The sequence below is a fragment of the Neopsephotus bourkii genome, unplaced genomic scaffold (assembly GCF_033783945.1).
Source record: "Neopsephotus bourkii isolate Nb327-2 ecotype Australia unplaced genomic scaffold, CSIRO-AGI_Nbou_v1 NB_878, whole genome shotgun sequence".
NCBI classification, from domain to species: domain Eukaryota; kingdom Metazoa; phylum Chordata; class Aves; order Psittaciformes; family Psittacidae; genus Neopsephotus; species Neopsephotus bourkii.
The window spans coordinates 345,141-369,600 of NW_026901372.1; the positions used below are offsets into that span (position 1 = coordinate 345,141).

The 24,460-nt window shown below is 39.3% G+C and overlaps 1 long non-coding RNA gene across 1 annotated transcript; it reads left to right on the forward strand.

Moving 5' to 3' along the window:
• The first annotated feature begins 500 nt into the window (after window positions 1–500).
• Window positions 501–19,434, forward strand: LOC133214222 (uncharacterized). The gene is made up of 4 exons (XR_009726050.1): window positions 501–1,816; window positions 16,370–16,466; window positions 18,710–18,856; window positions 19,410–19,434. It is a non-coding gene; the product is annotated as an uncharacterized LOC133214222 (long non-coding RNA).
• The last annotated feature ends 5,026 nt before the right edge of the window (window positions 19,435–24,460 follow it).

The window sequence follows — 24,460 nt, forward strand, 5'->3', positions numbered from 1 at the left end:
CTACAACTTTTGTCCCTTAAGACTTCTAATATTTGAAGGAGGAACCTTGCCAAAGTGAATCACCTTCATTTCAGATAGTGCATGTCTGTGCATTACAAAATGCCTGTGCAGCATCTCTGTATCACTTTCTACACTGCTATTGATTATTCTTGAGGATCTGATCACGGACCATTTGATTTAGGTTCCCTTTTTTGTATATATAGCTTCTTTTCTGAATCCTACTGTTTGCCATAATTTTCAGCCAGGTTTCTTGTGGTCTTCCTTTATAAATGCTTTGATATAAGCATATCCTTGCCTTCCTGTTGCCTGGGGAAACTTACTCTTTCTCTTCAATGCCTTCAGAGTTTTTATTTCTAGTTTGTCCTCTTGTTATAGCAGAAAAATGTATTTCTTAAAATCTGATCCACTTTGGAGAACCTAGGATTTATCTAGGAAGTAATTACACCTCAGGTAGTCAAGCACAGTAAGCTTTTAACATGAGTCTGTTCATGGATAGATGTGAGGGTACCACTTTCTTGTCACCTTAACATGAATAGCGTGGTGCAGAACACAGCAAGTCAGGAGATATGAAGATTGAAGCAGTTCATAAATCAAGGGTATAATTAAGTGCTTGAACATGGACAGATTCCTGAAATAACGATAGATGTGAGGAAAGGAGTTGAAGGAATTTGGTTTGTTGAGAAACGTAGGAAATGTGTTGAGAGGAAGATGACAAGTATAGCAAGATTCAAGGAAGTGCGTATACATCTCCTTCATATATGTTTCTGGCTAAAACTAGAACGATATCCATGAAGGATCTTGAAAATTGAGTCCAGATTTGGTTTGGATCCTACAGAAGACATGGGATGGGAGCTGCTCCTTGGCAGTATGTTAGATCTCATAGCAGATTCCCCTGAAGTATGAGGAAGTCAAAGAAGTCCAAATGGACAGGTGAAGTTTGTAAAGAAACAACACTGAAGATTGATTTAGTAACAGATGTGTTCGGGAAGAAGATTAGAGAGAAGTGAGTTTAGGAAGAAAATCCAAATATCAATATGCCTGCAGCTCTAAGAGTTTATGTTAGGCTACTGAGAATGTTAATCAGATTTAAAAAACCCAGGCAGTGTAATGCATGGCAGGTTGTACTCTACAGCATACAAACTATGCTGCACAGTTTGCTTTGTGCAGAAAACATGGTTATATAAGCAAGTAATTTCCATATATCTGCTGCCTTATTTTTAACCCATTTAATGACCTTTATGATCACAGTTCAGTCAAGTAGTAGCAATCGTGCCAGCAACAGCATTCCAGCTGGGTTAATGGATGCACACATGATTTCATGAAGGAATATATCTTTTTTGACCCAATTTCAAACTTTCGTATTTCAAGCTGTTTAATTATAAGATATATTGGTTGGAAACAAGCACCCATTTATGCAACATTAAAAGTTTAAACAAATTCCATATGCAATTATCTTAGGCACTGAGTGTCTGTGATTGGTATATGTAGGTAACAAATTAGTGGCACAGTTGATAAATGCCTTTCACAGAACAGATGCAAATAACCAGACTTCTGTGTTCCTTGAGTCTGCATGATAATAGGTTCTTTAAGCACCCTGCTAAGAATTAGGAAATTAGTCAAATGGGATCATATTTAGGTTGAGCTAATACTGCACAGCTGAATTTACCCACCATTATCTGCGGGCATAATTGGAGACAACTGTTTTTTGGACCAGCTGTGCAGGTCACAAAAGGATAATAATGGGGGCCCAGCCTTGCTATGTCAGATTGATAAATGTTTATAGCATCGTGTGACTGGAGGAGCTGGCTTTAAACAGGTACAATTTAGGATTATTTCTTCTTTCTTTAAAAGATTCCTAGGGTTGAACACGCCAAATTAAATTGTTCATCATTTCTACATACCATGAGTCAGTGTATTTCATAGGGAGAAGAAAGAAAAGGTGTGGTAAGAGGAAAAATATCTAAGAGGTGTCAGATAAAACTTTCTCACCACACCTAATCTGTTTTACACCTTTCCGTTAGTTGCTTTTCCTGCTATTTTCTCACCTTTCCTTTCCCTAGGTGGGTAGGTTTACATTATTTACGCTGATATTGTGGAACTTAAAGTGCCACTCATGCACTTCTGAATTTGTCACTTGCTCTTTTTAACATTTAGGCTTAATTTGTTTGAATAGTTGTTCTTGGTATTCTGACAAGTATTTCTTTTAAATGTTACATCCAAGTACAGGCCTGTACTAATGCTAACCTATAAATATGTTAACAGCTACACTTTGTTTGGAAAATGTGATATTAATGTGAAATGTATATTAGCTGAATCCATTAGTTACAAACAGGTAAATAAGAAAGCACACCCTGATTTTAATTGCAAGGAATATGTTTCATGTTAAATGTCTGTCCTATTTTTTGCTCTCTTTAAATGCACTATTAGGATTTACTTTTGTGTGCCCTACGTATGTGCTGTAAATTACACTTTCTTTTAACAAAATGAATAATTTGCTGTGAAAAATAGAGAACTTTAATTATCTTAACTAGGTACCACTAAGGTTTAAATTACTAAGAAGTAAAACGTTGGTTCTGGTGAGTACTGTTACTGTAGCCCAGACCTTGATTTAGCTGCTATCATAACAGAAAGGGGGATAGGTAGGAGAAGAGATCTAATAGGTGAAGAAGAGAGGTTGTAATTTTATTTTACATTAGCCCTCTGAAAGCTAGTGTACCTCAGCTTCACAGGTTTACATCTGCAGTCATGGCCAAAAATAGTTCTGGAGACCAGAGAAGACTGCAGTGGTGATTCTGCCAGCAGTGCAGCTAAGGAATATTGGCTGTGATTTCACAGTGCAGCCTCCTCTTTGCGTCTGCTTGTTGGCTGTTGATCCCCGGGTCCTGAAATCATAGAGAGATTTATCAGACAAGGTAAATCTTTACCTATTGATGACACAGACTGGCTGGAAGGTGAACTTTAGGCTCATAGGGATGAACTTTACGCTTTAGGGTGCGCTGTGGGCCCTCCGAAAAACTACAGAAGTGACGGGGGGAGGCTGTTTCTGTCTTCTGCTTCTCACATTTGTGTGACACAGCACCATCACGCTGTGTGGATCTGGAGTATGCAGAGGTTCTGACTTTGGCCAAGTGCAAATTCACTTCAATATCATGGGAAGGAGGGGGGGTGGGGGTGGGGGGGGAGGTGGGGTGGGAATGAAGTTGCTGTAGGAGCAGCAACTCCAGGAGCCTCGCATCTGCATCCCTTCTTCAGGCATGTCAAGTGGTTGTTGTTTCCCTCCTGAAGTGATGCACTCCACTGGGACTCCTTGCATGAGAAAAGTGTTACATTTCCAGCCCATTACTGGCATGCAACACGTGCAAACTGTCTAAAGTGTATAAATGGAGCGCCTGAAGAGTGTTTTATTATCAAAGTAATTGCTGCATTTCCTAGATTAACATTTGTTAGTGCAGTAGACTGAAATCATCACCAGTTATCTTATCTCTGAGAGAAATTTTATCTTTCTCAGGCCTCCGATATTCACGAACACAGCAGACGCTGATAACACGAGCTATTCCCAGGTTTCCAGTCTCCAGAGCAAAATGATCTTGCTTTCTCTGTTCAAGATGGCATCATAGAACTTCCTCCAGGATCTTACTGTTATAAAATACATCAGAAAAGACCCTCTGCTGTCAGAATTAGCATTTCCACTACAACCCAAGCCATGTTTCTTATCTGTTCTTTTCTAAATTAGCGATGTTTCTTGATGGTGTGGGAAGGGGGAAGGGACAACAACAGTTGTAAAATGTTTTTTTATTGAAACTTAAAGGCAATTATTTCTGAATTCCCATCTCCTTAATTAAAAGTGTCACTGTTTTGTATTTAATCAGTACTTAACAAGCCTTATTGTGAAGCAAAAGACCTAAACAATATCTGTAATAGGCTGGGAGGGTAAGCTGAACTTTGTTTAAATATAAAGGGAGTAGTGCATCTGCTGAAGAACTAAGCCCTTTCAAAGTTTAGGACACTCACCAGTGCCATACAGCATAAATCACAGTGCAAACTGTGTGATTATACCCTGCAGGGAAATAGACTGTGTGTTTATGGGGCTCTTCACCAAGCACTTAGGAATAATCTGATATAAAGCAGCAGGGGAGGAGAGTAATGACAACTTCAAATTAGTTTAATGAATGTTTACATTAAAAAAGGCTTTTCTACAAACCTGAAAACACAAAGTGACGGTTTCCTCTCCAGACAGAAAACCCCTCTACTTTTTCCTTAAAGTACTGGATGGGGGAGACATTGTACATTTAACTCTTTCAGTACAATAAACCATAGTATCTTTATGTTCAGTGGTTTGCTGTCATAATGAGAGTTGCTAGCAATCCAATTATAAACAGCAGTATCTGGCTGGTAGCTCATCTATTTTAAATCACAGTGATCTCAGGGAAAAAGAAAAAAAAACCCACCAACAACAAAGGTTGAGAATTTCATTCCCATGAAAGAACAAACATCTCAAAATGAACTTTGCCAACTTTCTGTGGAGCACATGGTTAATATGGTACATCTTTGGCTGTATTCATTCAAGAGGCTAAGGTGAAGTTTGAGAGATTCTTTTCACTTCAAACAATATACGAGTTTATAAAGATAAAAAAAGGGAGGAAGGGCAAAGCATTAAACAAAATAGAAATAATGCAGTACTTCTAGTTTTCTTCTCAGACTCAAAGTAAATAATTTGTCAATATTCCCACATATGCACAAGGCGCCATCATATATACACTGAACTCTTGGGTAGTTTGGAAGAATAAACAGCTTGTACCTCTAAAGCAGTTAAGACCCTTCTATCTGAGGACTTGCTGTGCATTTCAGATCCGGCACTGCAGGATTTTTCACTGCCACAGCGTATTTTCATGAAACACTTTAAAAACATTTTTTAGTGGGGCATTTTGAGTTGCATCAGGTGGAAATTTGGTTTTTGCTTTCACAGAGTAGATGCAAAGTTTTCCACTAAGAATTCTGCAGATGAGTAAGCATATATAAAGGAAAAGAAAAAGGAAAATAAAATAAAAGAGAAAAAAGAAAAGAAGAAAAAAGAAAAGAAAAATAAAACAACATATTTTTAGGTTAGAGATAACTTCCAGTTAACTCCAGTGTTTTGAAACTTCCCCAACAGTTATCTGTGTGTGAAATAGTTCTAGGTATGACTGTTACTGTACAGACTCTTGCTGAAATATTTTTTGGTTTTATCCAAGGATGTAAAAAGTTAATAACAAATCAAATACCCATTTTTATTAAGGATCATGTGTGCTTCTCAAGCAACCATGGGAAGCCCTGATTTTAGACACTAATTTGTCAAATGCTGTGTTTGCTAAGGATTTTTGTTAATACAGTATGCATCCCAAACAATACTTGTTCTGTAAAGCTTTCTACAGAAGATACTTTTGTATGTATGCCAGTCACACGTACTAAATAGTATATATATTTTAAATACTATTATATATATAGTTATTGCAAATGTCACTGAGATCAGGATAAAGAATTTGTACTCTCATAATGTGTAAAGAAAAGCCCGTGTTCTTCGTGGTAAACAAATAAAAAAGCTTTTCTGTTTATCGTATGCTAGATGTGATGTGGAATATCTTTAAAGTAAACCAGATGCAGCACAAATGAGGAAATCAATAGGGCGTCTGGAATAAAGTGTGATTGACGTTTGTAAAGTTGTTAGAAAACGTTGCAAACTATTAGAAAAAAGTGTCAATAGGCATTTCACTTCAAAAGAAGGATTAAAATAAGATGACTGAGGCTGTGTGATGCTAACTGGAAGCTTGGAAGTCTCTCAGGTTGCAGAGTGCTGATTGTAGGATATGGCCAATGGAGAACAATAATTTCTGCATAGGTGTGAGGGTCCATGAAATAATTTTTTATGTTTCTCTTAAGCTATGTTTTTAGCTTTGTCCTTGTTACTGCATGATCCAACCCACTGTAAACAGCCAAGCCTCTGGTTGCTTATAATAGAATCCCTCCTGTATTTTCAGTGCAAATATGGAGGCATTTTACTGAATGTTTAACTGCTACAGAAATTATGTTTTTCTCTAGGAAGCATGTTAAAAGCACATTAGAAAACCACACCACTGATCTCTCTTGGAAATTCCTGCAGTAGTTTTTGGCAAACAAAGTCCCATGGAAAATCAACTTTGTCCATCCTACTGTTGGTGGTGGGATAAGCCATCCAGGATGAGTATACTGCAGGTGAAAGCTGGGTAGTTATGTGTTTTACCAGTGAATTACTGTGTACCATAGTTCAAGTCTTCCACAATCAGAACCTGTTCAAAGAAACAGAGCATCCATCCTGTCACCTATAATCAATTGAATCTCTGAAAGCAAGTCATAAAATTACTGCTGTTAGAGAATACTTCTGAGGTCTTTACCGGAAATATATTTAGGAAATCTAAAGCCCTGGTAGAATTAAATCTGGTCAGGGATGTCAAGGGCAACAAGAAAAGCTTCTACAGATATGTCAGTGATAAAAGGAAGACTAAGGAAAATGTGGGGCAAAGTTGCCTTATTATCGATTAATTTGGGGGGGATTCCACTACCCTTGATGTTAGGAAGCACAGGTCCCCCGTCTGTCAGACCATGTATATGGAGGATAATATGTTATGTGCCCCTGTTCTCCTGTAAGGACAGGATGCAGTCTCTCCATCTTCTCAGGCATGTGGGGTGGGAGCTTAGTGCCCTGAGCCTACTGTCTAGCCTTTGTATTTCAGGCAGTTTAGTGTATGCTGTATCCAGTAAACCTCTCTGTGGGCTACTGGGTGAATGTATCCGGATTGGTGGATTTTAATACCCAGTTATTTTAACAGAAAAAGGGTGGACTATGTTTGTCTTAACCCATTTTATTGTGATAAGACTTTCTCAAATATGACCCTCTCCTGTATGCACATAGTTTAATATAATTAAATATAAATTGCTCTGTTTTACATGCTATGTCTACTTCAGTTTAAAGATCTTCATGAGTAATTTAATCATAATTTATCAGGAGATCACAGACTGATACAAATTATCTGAATTTTTTTTTCCTCTTATGTTTTTACAAATTACTTTCCCTTATGGAATATTATGAAGTAAAGAAAAGGGGGTATTTTCTGACCTAGTGGATTTCTACTTGAGACGGCATGTATTTGGATGTAGAAAACCTCAGTGTGCAGTACTAGTATGAGAGCTAATATGATGAATGTCACTTTGAGTTGCCAGTTCTTTAACGCACTCTTGTGTAGACACTGTAAATTTCACATTAATCATTGCCAAGCTGTGGCATGACCAGCAAATACCAACTTTAGTAAGAGAGCCAAATGACTGGGAACATGTTCAAAACAGCTTTATTCCACTGACAGGTAGGACTGCTTAAATGAAATAAAAAAATTCCAATTTGCCAGAAAAACTCTTCATATGTACTTTTGTTATTCAGCCATTATGCAAACCTGAAGTATGCAGAGATGGATCATTTATCTTGGTTTATTGGTATGTATAGCCACATGAACAGTATCCATCTAAGTGTTTTCTTATGTACTTCATTGTGCTAACAGGAACAGTCCCACTATCACCTGAGGGAAAAATGCTACCAGGGAGACTTAACTTTGGGGAAAAATCAATTAGAAATTGTCTGCATGTCAGTTGTGCTCAGTAAGCTGTAGAAAATAGACAGGAAACACAAAGCAAGTGTGGCCTAGTGTTTTTCAGGAATTGACACAGGAAAAGATTCAAAACCAAGTAGTTTTTGAAAACAATCTTGTTTGTGGATTACCACCTTCAGGTAGCTAATACATGCAGAAATTTTCTGTTATTAAAGAACATTTTTTCTCTTTTTCTCATTATTATTTGCTTAAAACTGTTTTGCTGGGAAGCAAAAATGTAAAAAAACTGTATTCATGCAAAGTTTTGTAAACATTAGTCTCTACAGCCTGCTGTCAGATACAGACACAGGAACCCTGAGGCAAGATGACAAAAGTCCTTTTCCTCATGCAGATGTGGTCAGGAAGGCAATGTAACCCTGTCTTTTTGTCCTCTGCTCCAGGGTTACTTGGTGCTCAGGATATATTAAATCATAAACCCTGTAACAAAAGCTTACCCCAGTCAGCTGCAGCATATAGATTTACCTGGAGGGCTCCAGGTAGTCTGGGTAGGTGACCATGGTTGTGCTATGGCATCCAGACCAAAGGGCTGCTGGCAGAAGCCTGGGCCCCGATATAAATAGCAGGAGCAGATTGTCTGAATGCTGAGCTGCACTTTCCACATTTCCTCTTAGTAAATTTGATTTTGGGATTCTCTCTGGAGAGGGATCACCCAAGTCAGCAATAATCAGTCAGTGCCTTTTACTATACATGCCCAAAGATAGAGCTGCAAAACAGAAGGTACAGTTTCAAACTCTTTTGCCCAGCTTCTCTGTTCAGATGTGCTTGGCCCCATTTTGCATTCCTGAAGCAACAACAAGATGCAGAAAAGCTCGTATAAAGGGGTAGGTGGAAAATCACTGATTCTTCAACCCATTGCATTCTCAATAACCCCTGAGCATAAGAAGAGTGAAAAGTTGCTCAGAAATACAGGGCCTACAGAGGAGTCAAAGGGGAAAATTAATGTATGATTATAGCTGTATTGAGATAGTGATAGAAGACACACATCTCCATTTTATAATTTTCCTGTAAAATTATCACAACACCCTCCTGTGGTTTCCCAGCTGTATATGTGTGACCCTGCAAAGACAAATTCAATGACATCAGGTAATTTGGTGCCTGTAGCCAAGCTTGGAAGCTGTCAAGACATGCAGTTTGTGCTGTCTTTTGCTTTGCCCTATATCCAGCACCAATAAAGGATTAAATCTCCTCCCCAAAGCTTTTTGGTGGCTCTCTCCCTTCCTTGTCATTAATATATGGCCAACAATATTGGTTTAACAGGAACTCCTTGAATTATTTCTTTCTTTGTCAAAAAAAACCACATTTTTTCTCATTTATAAAAAGTTCTAGAAATGTGATTCTGTCCTTCAACTGACATGCTCCAGCCTGGATATCACCACTTAATCTCAAGTACCAGTGTAGCTAAGGGCTGGACTTGGCATGCTTCAGCCAAGGGAAAGCAGTACATGCCTCCAGGAACCCAATAAAATCATAATTGCCCACTAGAGGTGCCTCTTTCCTTTCTCCACTGATGGCCTGCAGTGTATGTAGGATCTGAAATCAGGCTCCCCTTGTAGATGTTTAAAGTTAGGTGGGACACATCGTTGCCTTTACGTGTAATTTAATTCAGTGTGGACTTCATTGGAAAGATTTTGTTCTATGTGGCAGGTTGGCTTTTCATGTTTCACACAGATTTTTGTTTATGGCTTTGTTTTAACAGTTGAAAATAATGGCAAGATAAATAGGTGCTGCAGGAATTTTGCCATGGGTAGTTTGGGTTGCTGAAAAGGGTCAATAACAATTGTATTGGGGACTGAAAAGTTTCATATTCAAATAGTGTCCAGATTAAATAGTTTTTCACTGCACTCTTTCTTGTCTGAGTGAAGTGCCTGAAGTAAGCAATGAATATTTGAAATGCAGGCACAAGCAACTGATAAGAAAAATACAATTACAACTAGCCCTAAAGATATTGCACTTAAAGGGGGATCACACTTATGTGCATTTAGAAGACAATATTAATAAAACACTTAAAATAACTTCATATTAGGGAATTAGGCTGTTATTTTTTAATGAAACTCTGGGGCCATTTTATCCAGACAAAGTGTTACATTTTATTCATATAATAGAAGTCCAGATAAAACAATCACATTTCATTAGTAAGTGGAAACTGTGAATTTTAACAATCGTGTTAATAGTTTTAGATAACTAGAAAAGTAGATTTAATAAATTATAAAACTTTACAGTTAGGAACTAAAAAGCCATCTGACTTCACAGGGCCATCTGCTCCTCATACCAGCACCACCCCAGCACAGCTCACCCAAGGCATCATCCTGCCCCTCATACCTGGGCCACACAGCTGTGGGGCTGTGGCCCCATCACCAAATCCTGCTTCCCATCCACCCCTCTCTCTATTGTGCCCCACAGCAACTGGAGTCCTCCTGAGTTGAGAAGGATGCAGGGGACTGATGCCAGCCCTTCTCCTAGGTTAAGCAGGAAGTGGGAGCTGAGCTTACAAGGCCAACAGCCTACTCCTATTTCTTCCTAGATTTTTCCCTAGATTTCCATTCACATGCCCAGATCTTAGACCTCTTCTTTTTTTGTTCAACTGTTTGGTTGCTTTTTATTCCTATTTTTGACTATTTGGAGCAGTTTTTTACCCTGATTTTCCACTTGTAGCAAGCACGTTTAGTTTCCAGCAACCTTTTAGCATGGGGAAACACCATGCTCTGCAGGGACTGGTGTAATAACACCACCGTTGTGCAAAGGAATTTAAATGCACATTTTTGTTATGGTTAGTATAAACAAGTCTTACTAGGAAGTTTGACCAGATACCCAAATCCTTTCAGCTGAGAAATTGATTAAAAATAAATAAATAATCTATGATTTAGAGTTCCCCCAAATTAGTCAACATTGGCATAAACCTACTGCTCAGAACTTGAAGGTTATGCTTGACTTCATTAAAACCAGTATTTGATGTCACTTTGCTAAATGTCCCTGTGAAAAACCAGTCATTACAAATTCTACAGAAAGAAGTTGCATCAGCATTTGATCTTGGGTTTTTTTTGTAACATTTCTGTGCAGTAGGAGGAATATTTGCTGTTTTCTATATGCATTTATTTAAAATGGTGATTAATGCTAATAATAACTTTTAGCCTTTATAAATAAGTTGTAGGAATGTAATACTACTTAGTGTAGGAGTCTTTGGGAGTTTATTCAGAAGACTATAAAAAGGAGTGGGTTATTTGTTCATAATCATTGCAAGGTTTCTGGCCTTTTGTACATAAATCACCAATGTTTTCTTTCACTCTTGTGTAAACTGACAGTAAATTTCTTCCATGTCGTAATTGGGTGGGTTTCAGTTGCCTTTGATTTGCATTTTCATAGAAAGAGGCACTACACCCTAAATAAGCCTTATCCTGAGAGCCCACCTTGCTCTCTCTGTGGGATTTACATTGGTTAACCACTTGCTGCTGTTATAAAACACCGCATCTAGAACATCATCATTAGTGAGCTACTTTGTAGTGGGAGAATGTGAGACAAACACAGGGAGGGACTGTAAAACATGGAGTTAGATGTGATGTTACTGTCCTCCAACCCTGGTCATTCTGCACCTAGAGTTTTCTTTATACCATAACAAATAATGGCCAACAGAAAACGGTGAGCAGTGCACTTGTGTGTTTTCACAGCCAGCGTGTGGTGCAGGGGGTTGTTTGCAGACAGACCATTTTGTTTCTGTCGCCATCTTTCCTTCATGTTTGCAAATCAGGAGGTGAAATGCCTGCATTTTTATGCTCCAACAAATAATTAGAAGCTAAGCATTGGAACTGCAAGCAGTGCTGTCTCCTGAAGAATATTAACTCATTTTATTCAAAATTATCTTTTCCCTCTTTTACTCTGAAGCATTAAAAGATTTTCTGTTAGCGTGGCTATTGAGGTAAGGATGCCCTAAACATTAGCTCTAGCATAAACAGGAGAGTAGCAGCTTTTCAGAGGAAGTGGTTGTGTGTTCTTGGCCTTGTACTGTGGGTTTCTTCTTTTTCCATGGTTGAGCATTACTGTTTCTTTTTCTACTCTGTCTTGGCATTTGCTGCTGTTGCAAACATCTATTTCTTGAAACAAATAATAGCCACAGACCAGCCTCATCATCCAGCAGAGCTGCATTTTGGACACTCCTGTTGACCCTACTTTCAATGACATTGGTAATAGAAATTTGTGGAAAGAGGGAGGGGCGGATGAGACAACACACCACCGCTGAGAGTAGTTGTATCCTTTTCTTTTGTCCTTGATTATTTTTTTCCATTTTGATTTTGACATATCTCTTAGCCAAGACCACAGCTACTTGTTTGTGTAAGAAATAATGTCTAAACAGAGCAATTGATTTGTGGATATCATACAACTTTGTTTTATGGTATTACAAATGAGTTTATGGCCATCAACACAATAAGTGTTATATTAGCAGCTTCAGCAGCCTGCCAAAACCTGCTGCAAAATTTGAATGGAGGTAATAAATTCATGCTCCTTGCTAGGTTTTGCTGTCGTCCGTGGTGTAACTGTCCAGTGGATGAATGAATGGCATGCTGTCAATCTAAACACATCAGGAGGACAAAATATTCTTTTTAACTCATTTTCTGTTTATCTATTCCTCTGTCTCACTTCCTATCTGCCATCTCTAGCACATGCAGCAGCAGTCTAGCACTCATAAACCGTGAGCAGTATACCACTACTTGCCATATGTCCATCATCCTGCACTGCTGACCCTCAGGTATCCTTGACTATATAGGTACAGAGCAGCTCCATCTTGCCATTACCTGTGGTATAGAATTTATGTATGCAATAAAGGGTTCAGCAAAAATCATAATTAAACGCCACATTTGGCCTCAGAGTGGGAAGTAGTCAAGTAGTCAAGCCATGTGTACAGGGCCAGATTAGGAACTCTTAATAACTTGCTTTCAGGGTAACACAGGAACACCTCTTCCCTCAGGACTGTCTGCAGAGTCCTAGAAGCCTTGGAGGATGTTTTCTGTGGTGGAGGGAGATGGAATTTATTGGGGATTTTCTGCTATGATCATTTTTTTTTCAGAAGGTGTCCTTACTCCACAAGTTTTTGGGTAGGTGTTGTGACAGGATGGCCCCAGGGGTGCAAGAGGGACTTGTGAACACTAAAGAGGCACCTAGCCTCTGTACTTAGTTAATCCTCTAAGACTGCAGAGGTCCAAAGGCTGAATTTCCCAACTGTTTTGCCCATGCCCCCCTGCCCTGGCTGCTACTCCTGCAAGATGCAGCTCATGGGCTGTTCTCAATGTGGGGGTGAGTGAGCTAGAGCAGGGGATCATCGTTGCATTCTATTGTCAAAGATGGAGTTGCTAACTTTAGGCAAACAGTGGTTAATCTTTCCAAGAGGGTAGATTTATCGCCTGGCTTCTAAGCATTTGAATTCATTGTTACAGCTAATGGACATCTCATATTGTCTTAAATCACTGGCTCCTCAGTGTGCCAAAGAGTAATAGAAACCTTAGAGCAACCCTAATTTGGCACCTATGTTTCAAATCAGTTGCCAAAGGAACTTAGAGGGGGGAAAGAAAGATCAATTGAAATGTTTTTCTGAGTGCTTTCCCTGTGAAATGGTTTGCAGGGCTTGAACTCTTGAATACCATATGCAGCATATGGTACTTTAGTAAGTTCATGCTTCATACTAGGTACATGGTAACTTTTCCTTGTTAAATGAATTTATCTAATTTACCATAGGGGTAGGTAAATATTGTTTTTTATAAACAAATGAAAAAAAATGTGATAGTGTGAATTTCTTTCACTATGACAACACTGCTATTCTATGTGATGAAATAGTTGATTGTTAATGAATGATCTCCTCTAGAAGTTATCACTGTGTGAAGTATGGTCAGTGACTTTACATGGCATGATTTATGGATGCATCTTTTAATTCACATAAGCAACTTCCTCCTGTATGTGCCAGTGGCATATCATATCATGTTGTATCTCATTTCCTATTACATGAGAAATTAACATGGAGCCCCATGAGTGCTGAGTGGAGGAACTCTGTGCTTGGCTGTTGTCTGAGCATGGCACACACATCTCAGTGGAGCCAAGAGATAAAATCCTTTGACCTGTTTTCCAGATGTTGATACTATAAGAACCTTTCTGATCCTGTCCCTGAAGACCATCTTCCTTTCACGCAGCTGCTTTAGAGAGGTGTGGAAAGGCTCCTCCCCTTCTCATTCATTCAACCGTAGCACCTACCTTCAAACCAGTACAGCTTATGTGCTAGAGAAACACAAGTCTTGGCTGCTTTCATGATAACAGGCACAGGGATTTTAATGCTAAAGAAAGGTCTGGAGAGTTTAGCCTTTAATAAGATAACCTGAGAAATTTTGCAGGAAACCCATGATTTATCTTGCCCAGCACTCTTTGATGGCATAGACTTTTTCCTATTTAAGAAAGACCTTTTCTTTGTTCTAGGAAAATACCAAGGTGATCATTGCACAGTATAGCAGATTTTTCTCTTGAAAAACTGTCTTGCACATGATTAACTTTATGGTACATAATAGAGAGAAAGCTGCAAGGTGATGGTTAATGGCATTTGAAAAGCCATTGTTAACTTCAGCTCATAGAGATTTACAGGGATTCCTTAACATAATCAATATGCTGATTAAATTGTTAAAAATAAGTGTTTATGAGTATCAGTTCTTCAGTGGAATAGGGAAATATTTAATATACATATTTGAAAAACTTCCACCTCCCCCTTATATGTTTCTAAAAATGGGTAAATTTAGCAAGTAGTTTTGCTATTGAAAAGTACGCTTTTGTTTTGAAGAAAAGTTTTCCCAGTATAGTTTGTTTATATATATATATGTATGTCTATATACACACACGCAGACATACATGTGTTTCTATATCTCTATTTTTTCATATATATAGTTCATTTCCCATGCGTTTTTAATTGTTGTGCGGGTGGCTGAATAGAGCAAAGATGAATGATAAAGTGATGTGGGAAAATGCAAATGTGATACACCGGGGAAAACAATGAAAAGACATGAACACTGGAAAAAAAAAGAGCAAGCAGCACCAGGAGTGAAGTGGTTAAGGAGGCTGCCGCAGCAGGAAGCGGATATAACTCTGTTTTCAGTGTGCTCATGGGAACCGAATTGGAAAGTGTTGTGGTAAAAGTGTGTGGAAAAAAAAAAAAAAAAGAAAAAAAGAAAGATAAATGAATTAAGCTATAAATATCTGTTTTTCTTTGAAGTTTTGTGACCAACAATTAATGTTACTGGAAATCTCATAAGGAGTTGTTGTTTTATAAACTTTGGTTTGGCTGAGTGATGCAAAAGTAAAGAGAACTTTAGCTCATCTCCAAAGGCGGCTTCTCTACAGTGATTTCTGAGCTCCTGTGGCAGGTATAGACTAACTGCAGGAAAAAGCCTTGTATTCCTTTCCTCTGTTAGTGGTGCAAGCTACAGAAGTGTCTTTAAAATGACATGAAGGAAGAAAAGGTGTCTTTGTAAGGACAGTGTCTATACGTTACATGGCCTGTTAGTGTGAATGAAAAAGGAACATTTATTTTCTGTGTTTATCCACACTGAAAATCAGACCTCTAAGAAGAAATTTAAACAGCAGGTTGTCATCTAAGCTGTTTTTCTTAGGTTAAAATTCTAATAACTTCTAAATGAGAAGTAGTCCAGTAAATGGGCTTGAAGGTCGCAAATTATTTTGGGGGATTCATCTGCAAAAAAAAAAGCTTTTTCTCTTCTCTAAATAAGGAAATGTAGGCTAGTTCTTTTTTCCCCCCAATAAATAGCTAGCTGTTATATTCCAGCTAGATGCCATGTTCTCCCTGTAAGGGAGAGATGTCATTGCCAGTGAATATTATCGTATTAAAAGTCTATTTAAAGCTGGTAATTATGTTGAAAAGCTGGAGATTCAAAATAAATAATCTCTATCATCTCCACATTGAGCAATTTAGGTGAGTCTGTTATAACAGTGGTAGTTGTGTTGTAATTGTGGTGTATTCCGTTTATTTAGCAGATTTTGTCTCAAAGTCTTTTACAAACTAAAGGATGCCCATTGTAAAACTCTGTGCAGAGCCGTGTTTAATTCAGGAGTGTAATTAGCATAGTGCAGTTGTCAAGATTACTCTCTCACATGAATCTTTCCCACGTACAGTAGCATATTTCCTGTGTGTCATTCAGCTTGATACCTGCTCATCCTAGATCCTCCGAAAAGGTGGCACAGATTGTATTATGTGATATGGTGTTACATCATGATTGTGGTGGATGCTCATTCACAGGGAGATGTAGGTTGGAGGCCTAAAGAATAAGCACATCCTGGTATCCCTTGGACAGATGTGACCAGCATCCTTGGAAGAAGCTGTGGCCAGGAATGAAGCTCCTTTACTACTCCCAGGCCACAGAGCAAGACCAGGAAAAAAATCCGATTTATAAAGCCTTCATAGGAGCATCTTCTACAGATCCATTGCAGGCCTACAAGCAGGCAGGATTTGCAGGCTAGACATCTTAGTATCAACCCAGTCCCTTGATAAAGGGATGCAGAAGAAACTTTGCTTAGAAAACCTCACCAAATAGCCTGCCTCTCTGACCTCACAGAGCTGATGCCTTTCTTTATGCTATGGAATGTACTTATTTTGCCAAAATAAGGTGTGGTTTAGAAGGTGAAACTCTTTAAATCAGTTTTTCTCTATTTCTTACTAGTGTGCTATGCAGCTACTACAGCAGAGGACACGGTTGCTGGAGTTCTTGTTTTGCAATTTTTCTGAATTGGCTGCACAACTGTCAGCATCGTGTCCGGGTGAGTTTCTTCCTCCAGTGCTCATATTATTTGCTCTGGGGGCCCTTGTCAGCTCACATTCAGCTTGTTTGCAGACAAAAACTACCAGCAGGGAATGAACTGTTATTGAAATTGAGATGCTGAGCTACTGTACAGACTCGCAGTGAGATACGGCTGCTTTGTATACAAGTGTCTGAATTCTCTGGGACTGACTTTACTGTTGTTTAAATAAAATCCAGTTCTGATTGGTTTACTGAAAAGCTCTGCCTACCCTCAAGGCCCTGTTTTGCACTCAGACTATTAAAAAATTAGCTGGAGGCTGTGTTTGGAGTTTAATTCACTCCATCACTTTTCTTCATACATAGACGTATTTCCCCCTACAGCTGCAATATGAGAGAAGCAGCTTTAGTGCTGAGACATGGTCTAACCGAATCAGCCTAAAACATGTGAAGACAGTAGATTTGAATCAAAGTTCAGGAGAGAGAGAGAACTCAAGTTGATTTTAGATTCATTTTTCACCAGGGTATAGTTCAGTCCTGCAAAACAGAACTGAGGGGAAAAAAAATCAAACTGGGACTTTCTTCTAAATACAGCTGTCCTGCAGCATGTCATTAAGTATAATAGTTCTCCCATTGCTTTCTGCATTTAGCAAAAGAAATCTCTGGATTCTTGAGAGGAATACCTATGGATTAAGCACTGGGTGGAAGTCTGAGTGCATTAAAGCCATTGGGACCATCACAGTTCCCTTCACTGTACCCACATTTCTGCTGTTACTGTTTTTTCTTGTGTTTTATTGTTTTCCATGTTGCTTCTACTACAACACTGCACTGCTGACATGTAAATGGAATGTATATTAGAATGTATCATCAGGATGGAAAAGTCCTAGGCTTTCTTGAATGCACCTCTAAGCATCTTATCTGCATCTAAATATCTTTACAAATCTCGGTCTTAGTGAGAAGCTTAATACTGCTTTATTCAGGCAAGCCTGGGATATAAGTGCCCAGCACTCAACTTTTACTTTTGATTGAGTTTGCACACTCATGCAAATTACCTACACTACCTTTAGGAAAACGCTAATCTGATTTTCAGTCAAGGATTGTTCTTCAGTTTGTTTGAGAAGCAGCACATTAAATGAGGAAGAGTGCTTCAGTGGAACACCAGGCTCTCCATAAGGTCATACATAACAATATAGTTTACATTAAATGCAAAACTTTTTACTTTTTTTTTTTTTTAAATCAACAGAATGAAATTATATTGGTAGGAAAAAGCTTTGAGGGAGTTTATTTAGTTTTTCAGTTATTTGCAGTATTTTGCATGTTATGATGTGACATTGTCAAAAATTAAGCTTTGTAAATCTTCAAACATTGTTTCAGAAAAAAACCCAGACATTTTCTGGCAGAAGTCCTGTGGTACAATGACTGCAAATTTCGTATGAAACAGTATTTGCATCAAGGAAATTTTGCTGTTTTTTTCTGTCCACATCACTGATACTATCATGCTGAAAACATCATTGTAGGAATTACTTCAGATTATGATAAGCTTGATACGTTTGTGAAAATAATTATATGATGTGGTGTCTGCAATAATACAGATATGAGACTTGATGGTCAAGGAAGTCTCCTTCACTCCACATTTCCATGCCTTTAGTACAAAAAAAGGTGTTTGTTTTGTTAATCGTTAGGTGACTAATCCAACTTGGCTACTTTGATTTTTAATCCTATCAGGGACAAGACTCTCTTTACCCTGGAGAACAAATCTCAACAGAAAATGCACCTCATTTGGCACTGAAAACAAAGTTTCAGACTAATTGAATTCCAAGAAATGTTAATACTATTTTTTCTTCTACTCCTGCAGAACAATGTCGTAATTCTTGGTGCTTGTCTTTGGTTATACTCTGTCGCTAATGCTGAGCAAAATGGGAGATTCAATCAAATAATGACAGCATTCCTTTATGACAGATCTTATTTGTATCTAGCACTAAAGGTAGTCTTTCTCTGCATGTGTCACTGCAACCAGTGGCAGAACAGCCCAGCAATTAATACAATTCCTAAGTAATAAATCAGTTAATCCACTTCTGTACACGATATAGTCATTATGTGATGGAAAATTGAATCCATACTTTTGTTTCTGGTGGGCTGCAGTGGTATAATGAGCACTCTGGGCTTTTTAATATCCTTTGTTTGCATTTGGAAAAACATAACACTATCCCACTGAGAACCAGAAATCCTCTTGTGTTCTTGTGAACATGACATTCGAAAATGCAGTGTGAAGAGATTTTAATGTTGGCAAGGAGCATGGAAGAGGCATTTTACAATGTGCCACCACTATCCCGAGAAGAAAGGAGCAGTGCTAATCCTGAAAACTTGCTCAGAAGTGTTTAAAACTCTTTGAAGGCATTTTCCAAGTACAAAGTAATTCACATATGGCTTACCTTTTACAAGATTTGAGCAATTTAGCTATTTGTAGATGCTGACTGGCTCATGTGTCCTCTATGCAAGAGAATAAATCCCATTCAGATTTGTGTTCTCATAAATGGAGAGTGATCAAACTCTCCCAGACATGTTTGCATGATTGGAACTATGAAGGGTTAGGGTGCAGTTCTGATACCTCATGTTTCTCTTACCTCGTATTCTTCAGATATTCAAGTTAGTGACAGGCCGCGGTATTGTAGCAAACTGCAAGCCAGGAAAATAGCAAAGTTGCATAATGATTAACTGTGGTGAACCTACTGGGATGGAGAGGTGGAGGTGGAGTCTTTAGAGCTATGGAGCCATCACTCTACTTCCCCTTCTTCATGGCTGATATAGTGTGTTAAATTTGTGGACCGAGGGAACAGAGCCATCGGTAATGCTTGGGGGAAATACGTGGGTTGAGCTGTTTAAAGTACACTTGGATTGTAATCCACATCTGAAAGAAAGCAACATCTTTAATTAAAGTTAATGAAGATTGTCCATTAAGTTCCAGGTGGCAAGAAGGGAATATAAGTTCATGATTGTGCACCAATGCATGATCATCACTATTTAGTTACAAACACAGCTTAGAAACAGCATTTGTAACCTGGCCTGAACTGATGTACTGTGTTATGTACCAGGAGCAGCATGTGTTTTATTCCAAAGGAACTACAAAAATAAAACCTTAAGCTCTGAGAGCACTGCAGTTGTAAAGCCCTTCAAACAGCAAAGGTTTTGGTTTCATTAAGAGGCCATTTCACAGTTTTAATTGTTTAGAAATGTAGTTAATAACTACATATCATGTTTGGGAAATATTAATTATTGAACAATTATTGTGTAATCCATGTGGTATCTCATATAATTCAGTCAGTTCAATGTAGTGAAATGGTTTTAAAACAATAAATACAGGCTACTCAACGTGTAAATGAGATAGTTAAAAATATACACTAATGGATCATTAACCTCTCTTGAACTTATATTCTTAGTGAAGATCACATTAAGTGAATATAGGATTATGGCAATATAGACCTGTTAAGAAATTATCCCGGTAAGGGTACTAAACTGGGAGATACTGCAGTAGGGAAACTAGGCAAGATATGAAGCACTTCTCAAGGCTCTGTAGACTGAGTGGGAAACTGGGATGCTGCTTCTGTTGGGCAGAGAGATGGCTGGTTAGCCATTGATAGGGACAAGCATCTACAGGAAATGAGAAAATGCTCATTTTCTTTATCTGCACTTCCCCGCCATGCCAAAAAGGTGTCCTTGCCAACCATATACATGCACCAAAATTCTTCTTTTCTGTGTATGGTTCATACTCTGCAGTCTCTAGATGGGCTGTGCTCAGCTCAACAATAGAAGAGTTAAGAAGTAAGATAGGTTGGTTTGTTCACAAGGTCTTTTAAAAACCTACTAAGGAGTATATTAGCCCTTTAGCCAGTCTACCAAGCATAAATCTTTCATCTTTTTCACCTATGTGACAGCTCTGTGTGTGCCCCTCAGCAGAAGCTAGCACCCACCCCAAAACATCTGGCTTTATCTGCCCAAGAGATCCAGCTTCACAGAGGAATGAAAAGATTGGAGCCAATGCATATGTGTTGACCTGTGAGGTATTTGCATGGCATCTGCCCACACAACAACTCTAACCATCGTTATCTGCCTTTCAGTTTCACTAGCACAGGATTTTACTCCTAAAAATAGCTACAAGAGAGACACGTAGAGCCACAGCAAATAGGACTTCTTTAAATCACTTTGATCTCTATCTGCAGTTGTGTGGGTTTAGAAGTTACAAAGTAGATCTTGGTATCAAACATACCTTTGGCTTTGGTAAGTATCTCTGGAAAGAAAGTGCCATGTGTGAAGAAGAGAAGATGCTAAACCTGGGCCACATTGTCGACTGTATGCTGATTCTGTGCAGCTAAGATATAAGTGAATTCAAAATCATCTGGGTAAGGCATCCAAAATGTAGTTATTTTTAACTAGAACAGTGCATTGTAAAAGTATACCCTTCTCTGCATTTATTTTTTTCATATTTTAAATACCCAATTTCTTTTATAAATTTTTGTCTGCATTAAGACCGGAACTGGACATGGAATAGTGCCCCCTCAGCCATTCAGAAATAAAGCAGTGGGGACCACTAACTGTGGCTGGCTTTGCAGCTTTAACTGGCCTTTATTACCATAGCCATAAATAGCAAACCGCCCCAAATATTACAGGAGTTTTGTTGGCTTTAACCAATGAAGTAGAACAAGACCTCTGAATACCCCATTAGTTCCAGTGCTGTGCTTTGACGACTTTGCATTGGCAGCTCTTTTTCTATACAAGTCACTAGCCTCACCCGTGTCTCTTAACAAATACCGTTGACAGGCACCATTGCAATTTTTCTGCATGTTCTGACAGTTTAATTCAGTACCTCCTGGCTAAGCAGCCAGAGCCTGAGGGGGTAATTCAGCACCTTGGCATCACACTGCTGCAATTAAAATAATTAAGGGAGTTGGGATGGGCTTACAGAGCTTTCCGTCTTCTGCAGCCTTGTACAGAGAGTGCACTTTCCTATTCCCGCATGGAATGAATGCAGGAGCTTCCTTTACAATATGCTGCAGTGAAATTTTTCAAGAAGATGCTTATTTCCAGCCTCTACTTGCAAAGCTGTTTGTGTTTATGCTTAAGAACTTCTTTTTTCCTCATAGATAAGCCAATTTCCTGTTGGTTTGTTTGGTTTTGGGTTTTTTCCCCCCTTAAATAAGAGGGGACAAATACTTTATATTCCAGCTGTGATTTCTTTTGATTAAGAGGAGCGAATAACCCCTTGGCTGCATAATCTTAGTCAAATCATTCACTTCATTGTTTAGTAAGGACAACCAAGCATAGCTGTCTAAATTGGTAGGTTTCATTTCTCTTACTGAGAAGGAAGCAGAAAAATGAAAAATGAAAGCTGTTTTCCTCTAGCAGGGTTTTGTGTGTCTGTGCTTATATGTTTAGAAAATCTAAATATATATATAATGTGTGTACGTATAATGAAAAAGGTTTCCTGTTTTCCTTTGTTTATGTACCTCATACTGGGAGTATCTGTACTACTTGCACATGTAAGAATCCTACAGAGACACATTTTGCTGAGCTGTATATCCTGTATCTCTCTAAACCAGGTGAAGTCCTGGTTTTAATGAATGGAAACCTCCCCTGACACATGTAGGCTTGTGTTCTACCTGGGAGTTCACCTTGTTCGTGGTTATAAGTGAACTCCAAAGGACGGAGATAAGCATTTGAAAGTATCAGCTGTGTGAAGTGAGCAGGAATACTCCGTGCCAGGTTCAGCTCATCTAATGCACACAGCACACGCAGGTATATCACATGCTGATCTGAGCCACCTTATCTGCACATACTCTGTGAGTGCCTGATGCAGCCTTTCCCTGGATAACTGATACCAAGCTCAAAAAATGCTGCCCCTATATTTTGTCAGACCCTGAAACATTAATCATGAGGAGGAAAAAATTGTCTCAGTCCACAGTATTGCAAGAGATGTGTTCTGTGGGCCCAGGCCACACATTTTCCACAGCTCGGGAGACAGAATAAAAATCAACAGAATAAGATCCAAGATGGCAACCCCGTTAACATCAGGGCTGATGAGCAGTGCCAGGCTATAGAATCATAGAATAGTTAGGGTTGGAAGGGACCTTAAGATCATCAAGTTCCAACCCCCCTGCCATGTCCAGGGACACCTCACTCTAAACCATATCACCCAAGGCCTTGTCCAACCTGGCCTTGAACAATGCCAGGGATGGAGCATTCACAACCTCCCTGGGCAACCTATTCCAGTGCCTCACCACCCTAACAAGAAAGAACTTCCTCCTTATATCCAATCTAAACTTCCCCTGTTTAAGTTTTAACCCGTTACCCCTTGTCCTGTCACTACAGCTCCTACTGAAAAGTCCATCCCCAGCATCCCTATAGGCCCCCTTTAGATATTGGAAGGCTGCTACGGGGTCTCCTCGCAGTCTTCTCTTCTCCAGGCTGAACAGTCCCAACTTTCTCAGCCAATCTTCATATGGGAGGTGCTCCAGTCCCCTGATCATTCTTGTGCCCTCCTCTGGACTTGTTCCAACAGCTCCATGTCCTTTTTATGTTGAGGACACCAGAACTGCACGCAATACTCCAAGTGAGGTCTCACCAGAGCAGAGCAGAGGGGCAGGATCACCTCCTTCGACCTGCTGGTCATGCTTCTTTTGATGCAGCCCAGGATACGCTTGGCTTTCTGGGCTGCAAGCGCACATTGAAGCTGGCTCATGTTCATTTTCTCATCGACCAGCACCCCCAAGTCCTTCTCCACAGGGCTGCTCTGAATCTCTTTTCTGCCCAGCCTGTAGCTGTGTCTGGGATTGCTCCGACCCCGGTATAGGACCTTGCACTTGTCATGGTTAAACTTCATGAGGTTGGCATCATATAGGCTTGAAGCTTGCCACCTTGAGCTGTTCCTAAGCCCACCTCTCAGAGATAGGGGCATATATTGCCTTTCCTCTCCATGCTCACCCTTTTCTCTGTGACTGGTTTTGTTGTTTTTTTTTTTTTTTCTGGTGGTTTTATTGGCTTTATCACTTTCTAGCTCAGCACCACTGTGCAAGGCTGGGGAGCCAAGGCTGGTAGACATCAGCTCAGGCTGTCAGGGAGGAAAAGGGGTTATTTTCATAGGCCAGCTGGGAATTTGGCCAGCCAAAGCCTTGATGCCACATCCATGTCCTTCACGGGTTCCTGAGATTACAAGGCGGAGCAGATTGTGGCTGCATCTGGAGATGGCCTCATGTCGGGTGACTGTGCAAGAAAAGTCTTTTCGCAGTGCTCTTGCTTGGGTAGGGAGGAGCACTGACATTTCTTCCCTTGGGTCTTTTATGCTTCAGCTCATAGGCTTGAATTTAATGTTTTTCTGCCTTTGGCAACACTGCTTTCCTGGTTTTAAAAAGTGCTTATTCTACCAAGGGGGTGACCTGATGGCTGTGTGCTGTTTGGCTGAGAAGTGCGGATGTGTGTGTATGCGTGAAGCAGGTGCATGGCTCTGGCTCCCCTCTGTAATCCCTGCTCCATGCGTGCAGCACTGGTATAATGACCATAAGTGATTGGTGTCTTCAGAAATGCTCAAAATCCTTCAAGCAACAAATAAAAAAATGAATACTTAATATAAATTCCTATGCCTAATAGAGATTTTCTTGGGGTTGCTCACATTGCAGTCTGACCGTTGCAAAGCAGTCTGTTACCAAAATGAAACCCCATTAAAAAAGTTGCGCTTTTTTGTTGTTTACCTAAGGTATTAAATAACAAATACTATAATTTAAAATATTCTTTTGAAAGACAAGGATCTATCCTTGTTGTGTGCTGGTTGGGCTTGTTCTCCCAGGGCTGCAGCTCTAGCACATCACCTTGCTAGACAAGACCTGAACGTTCACGTGGGACCGGCAGGCTTCTGCTTTGCTGAACTCCAGGGTTTCACATCTGTTGTGTAAACATTTCAGGAGTGAGGTGAAAGGAAGTGGGTTTTAAAGCTCTTATTTGTGACTGAATCCTGATTACATTTAAAAA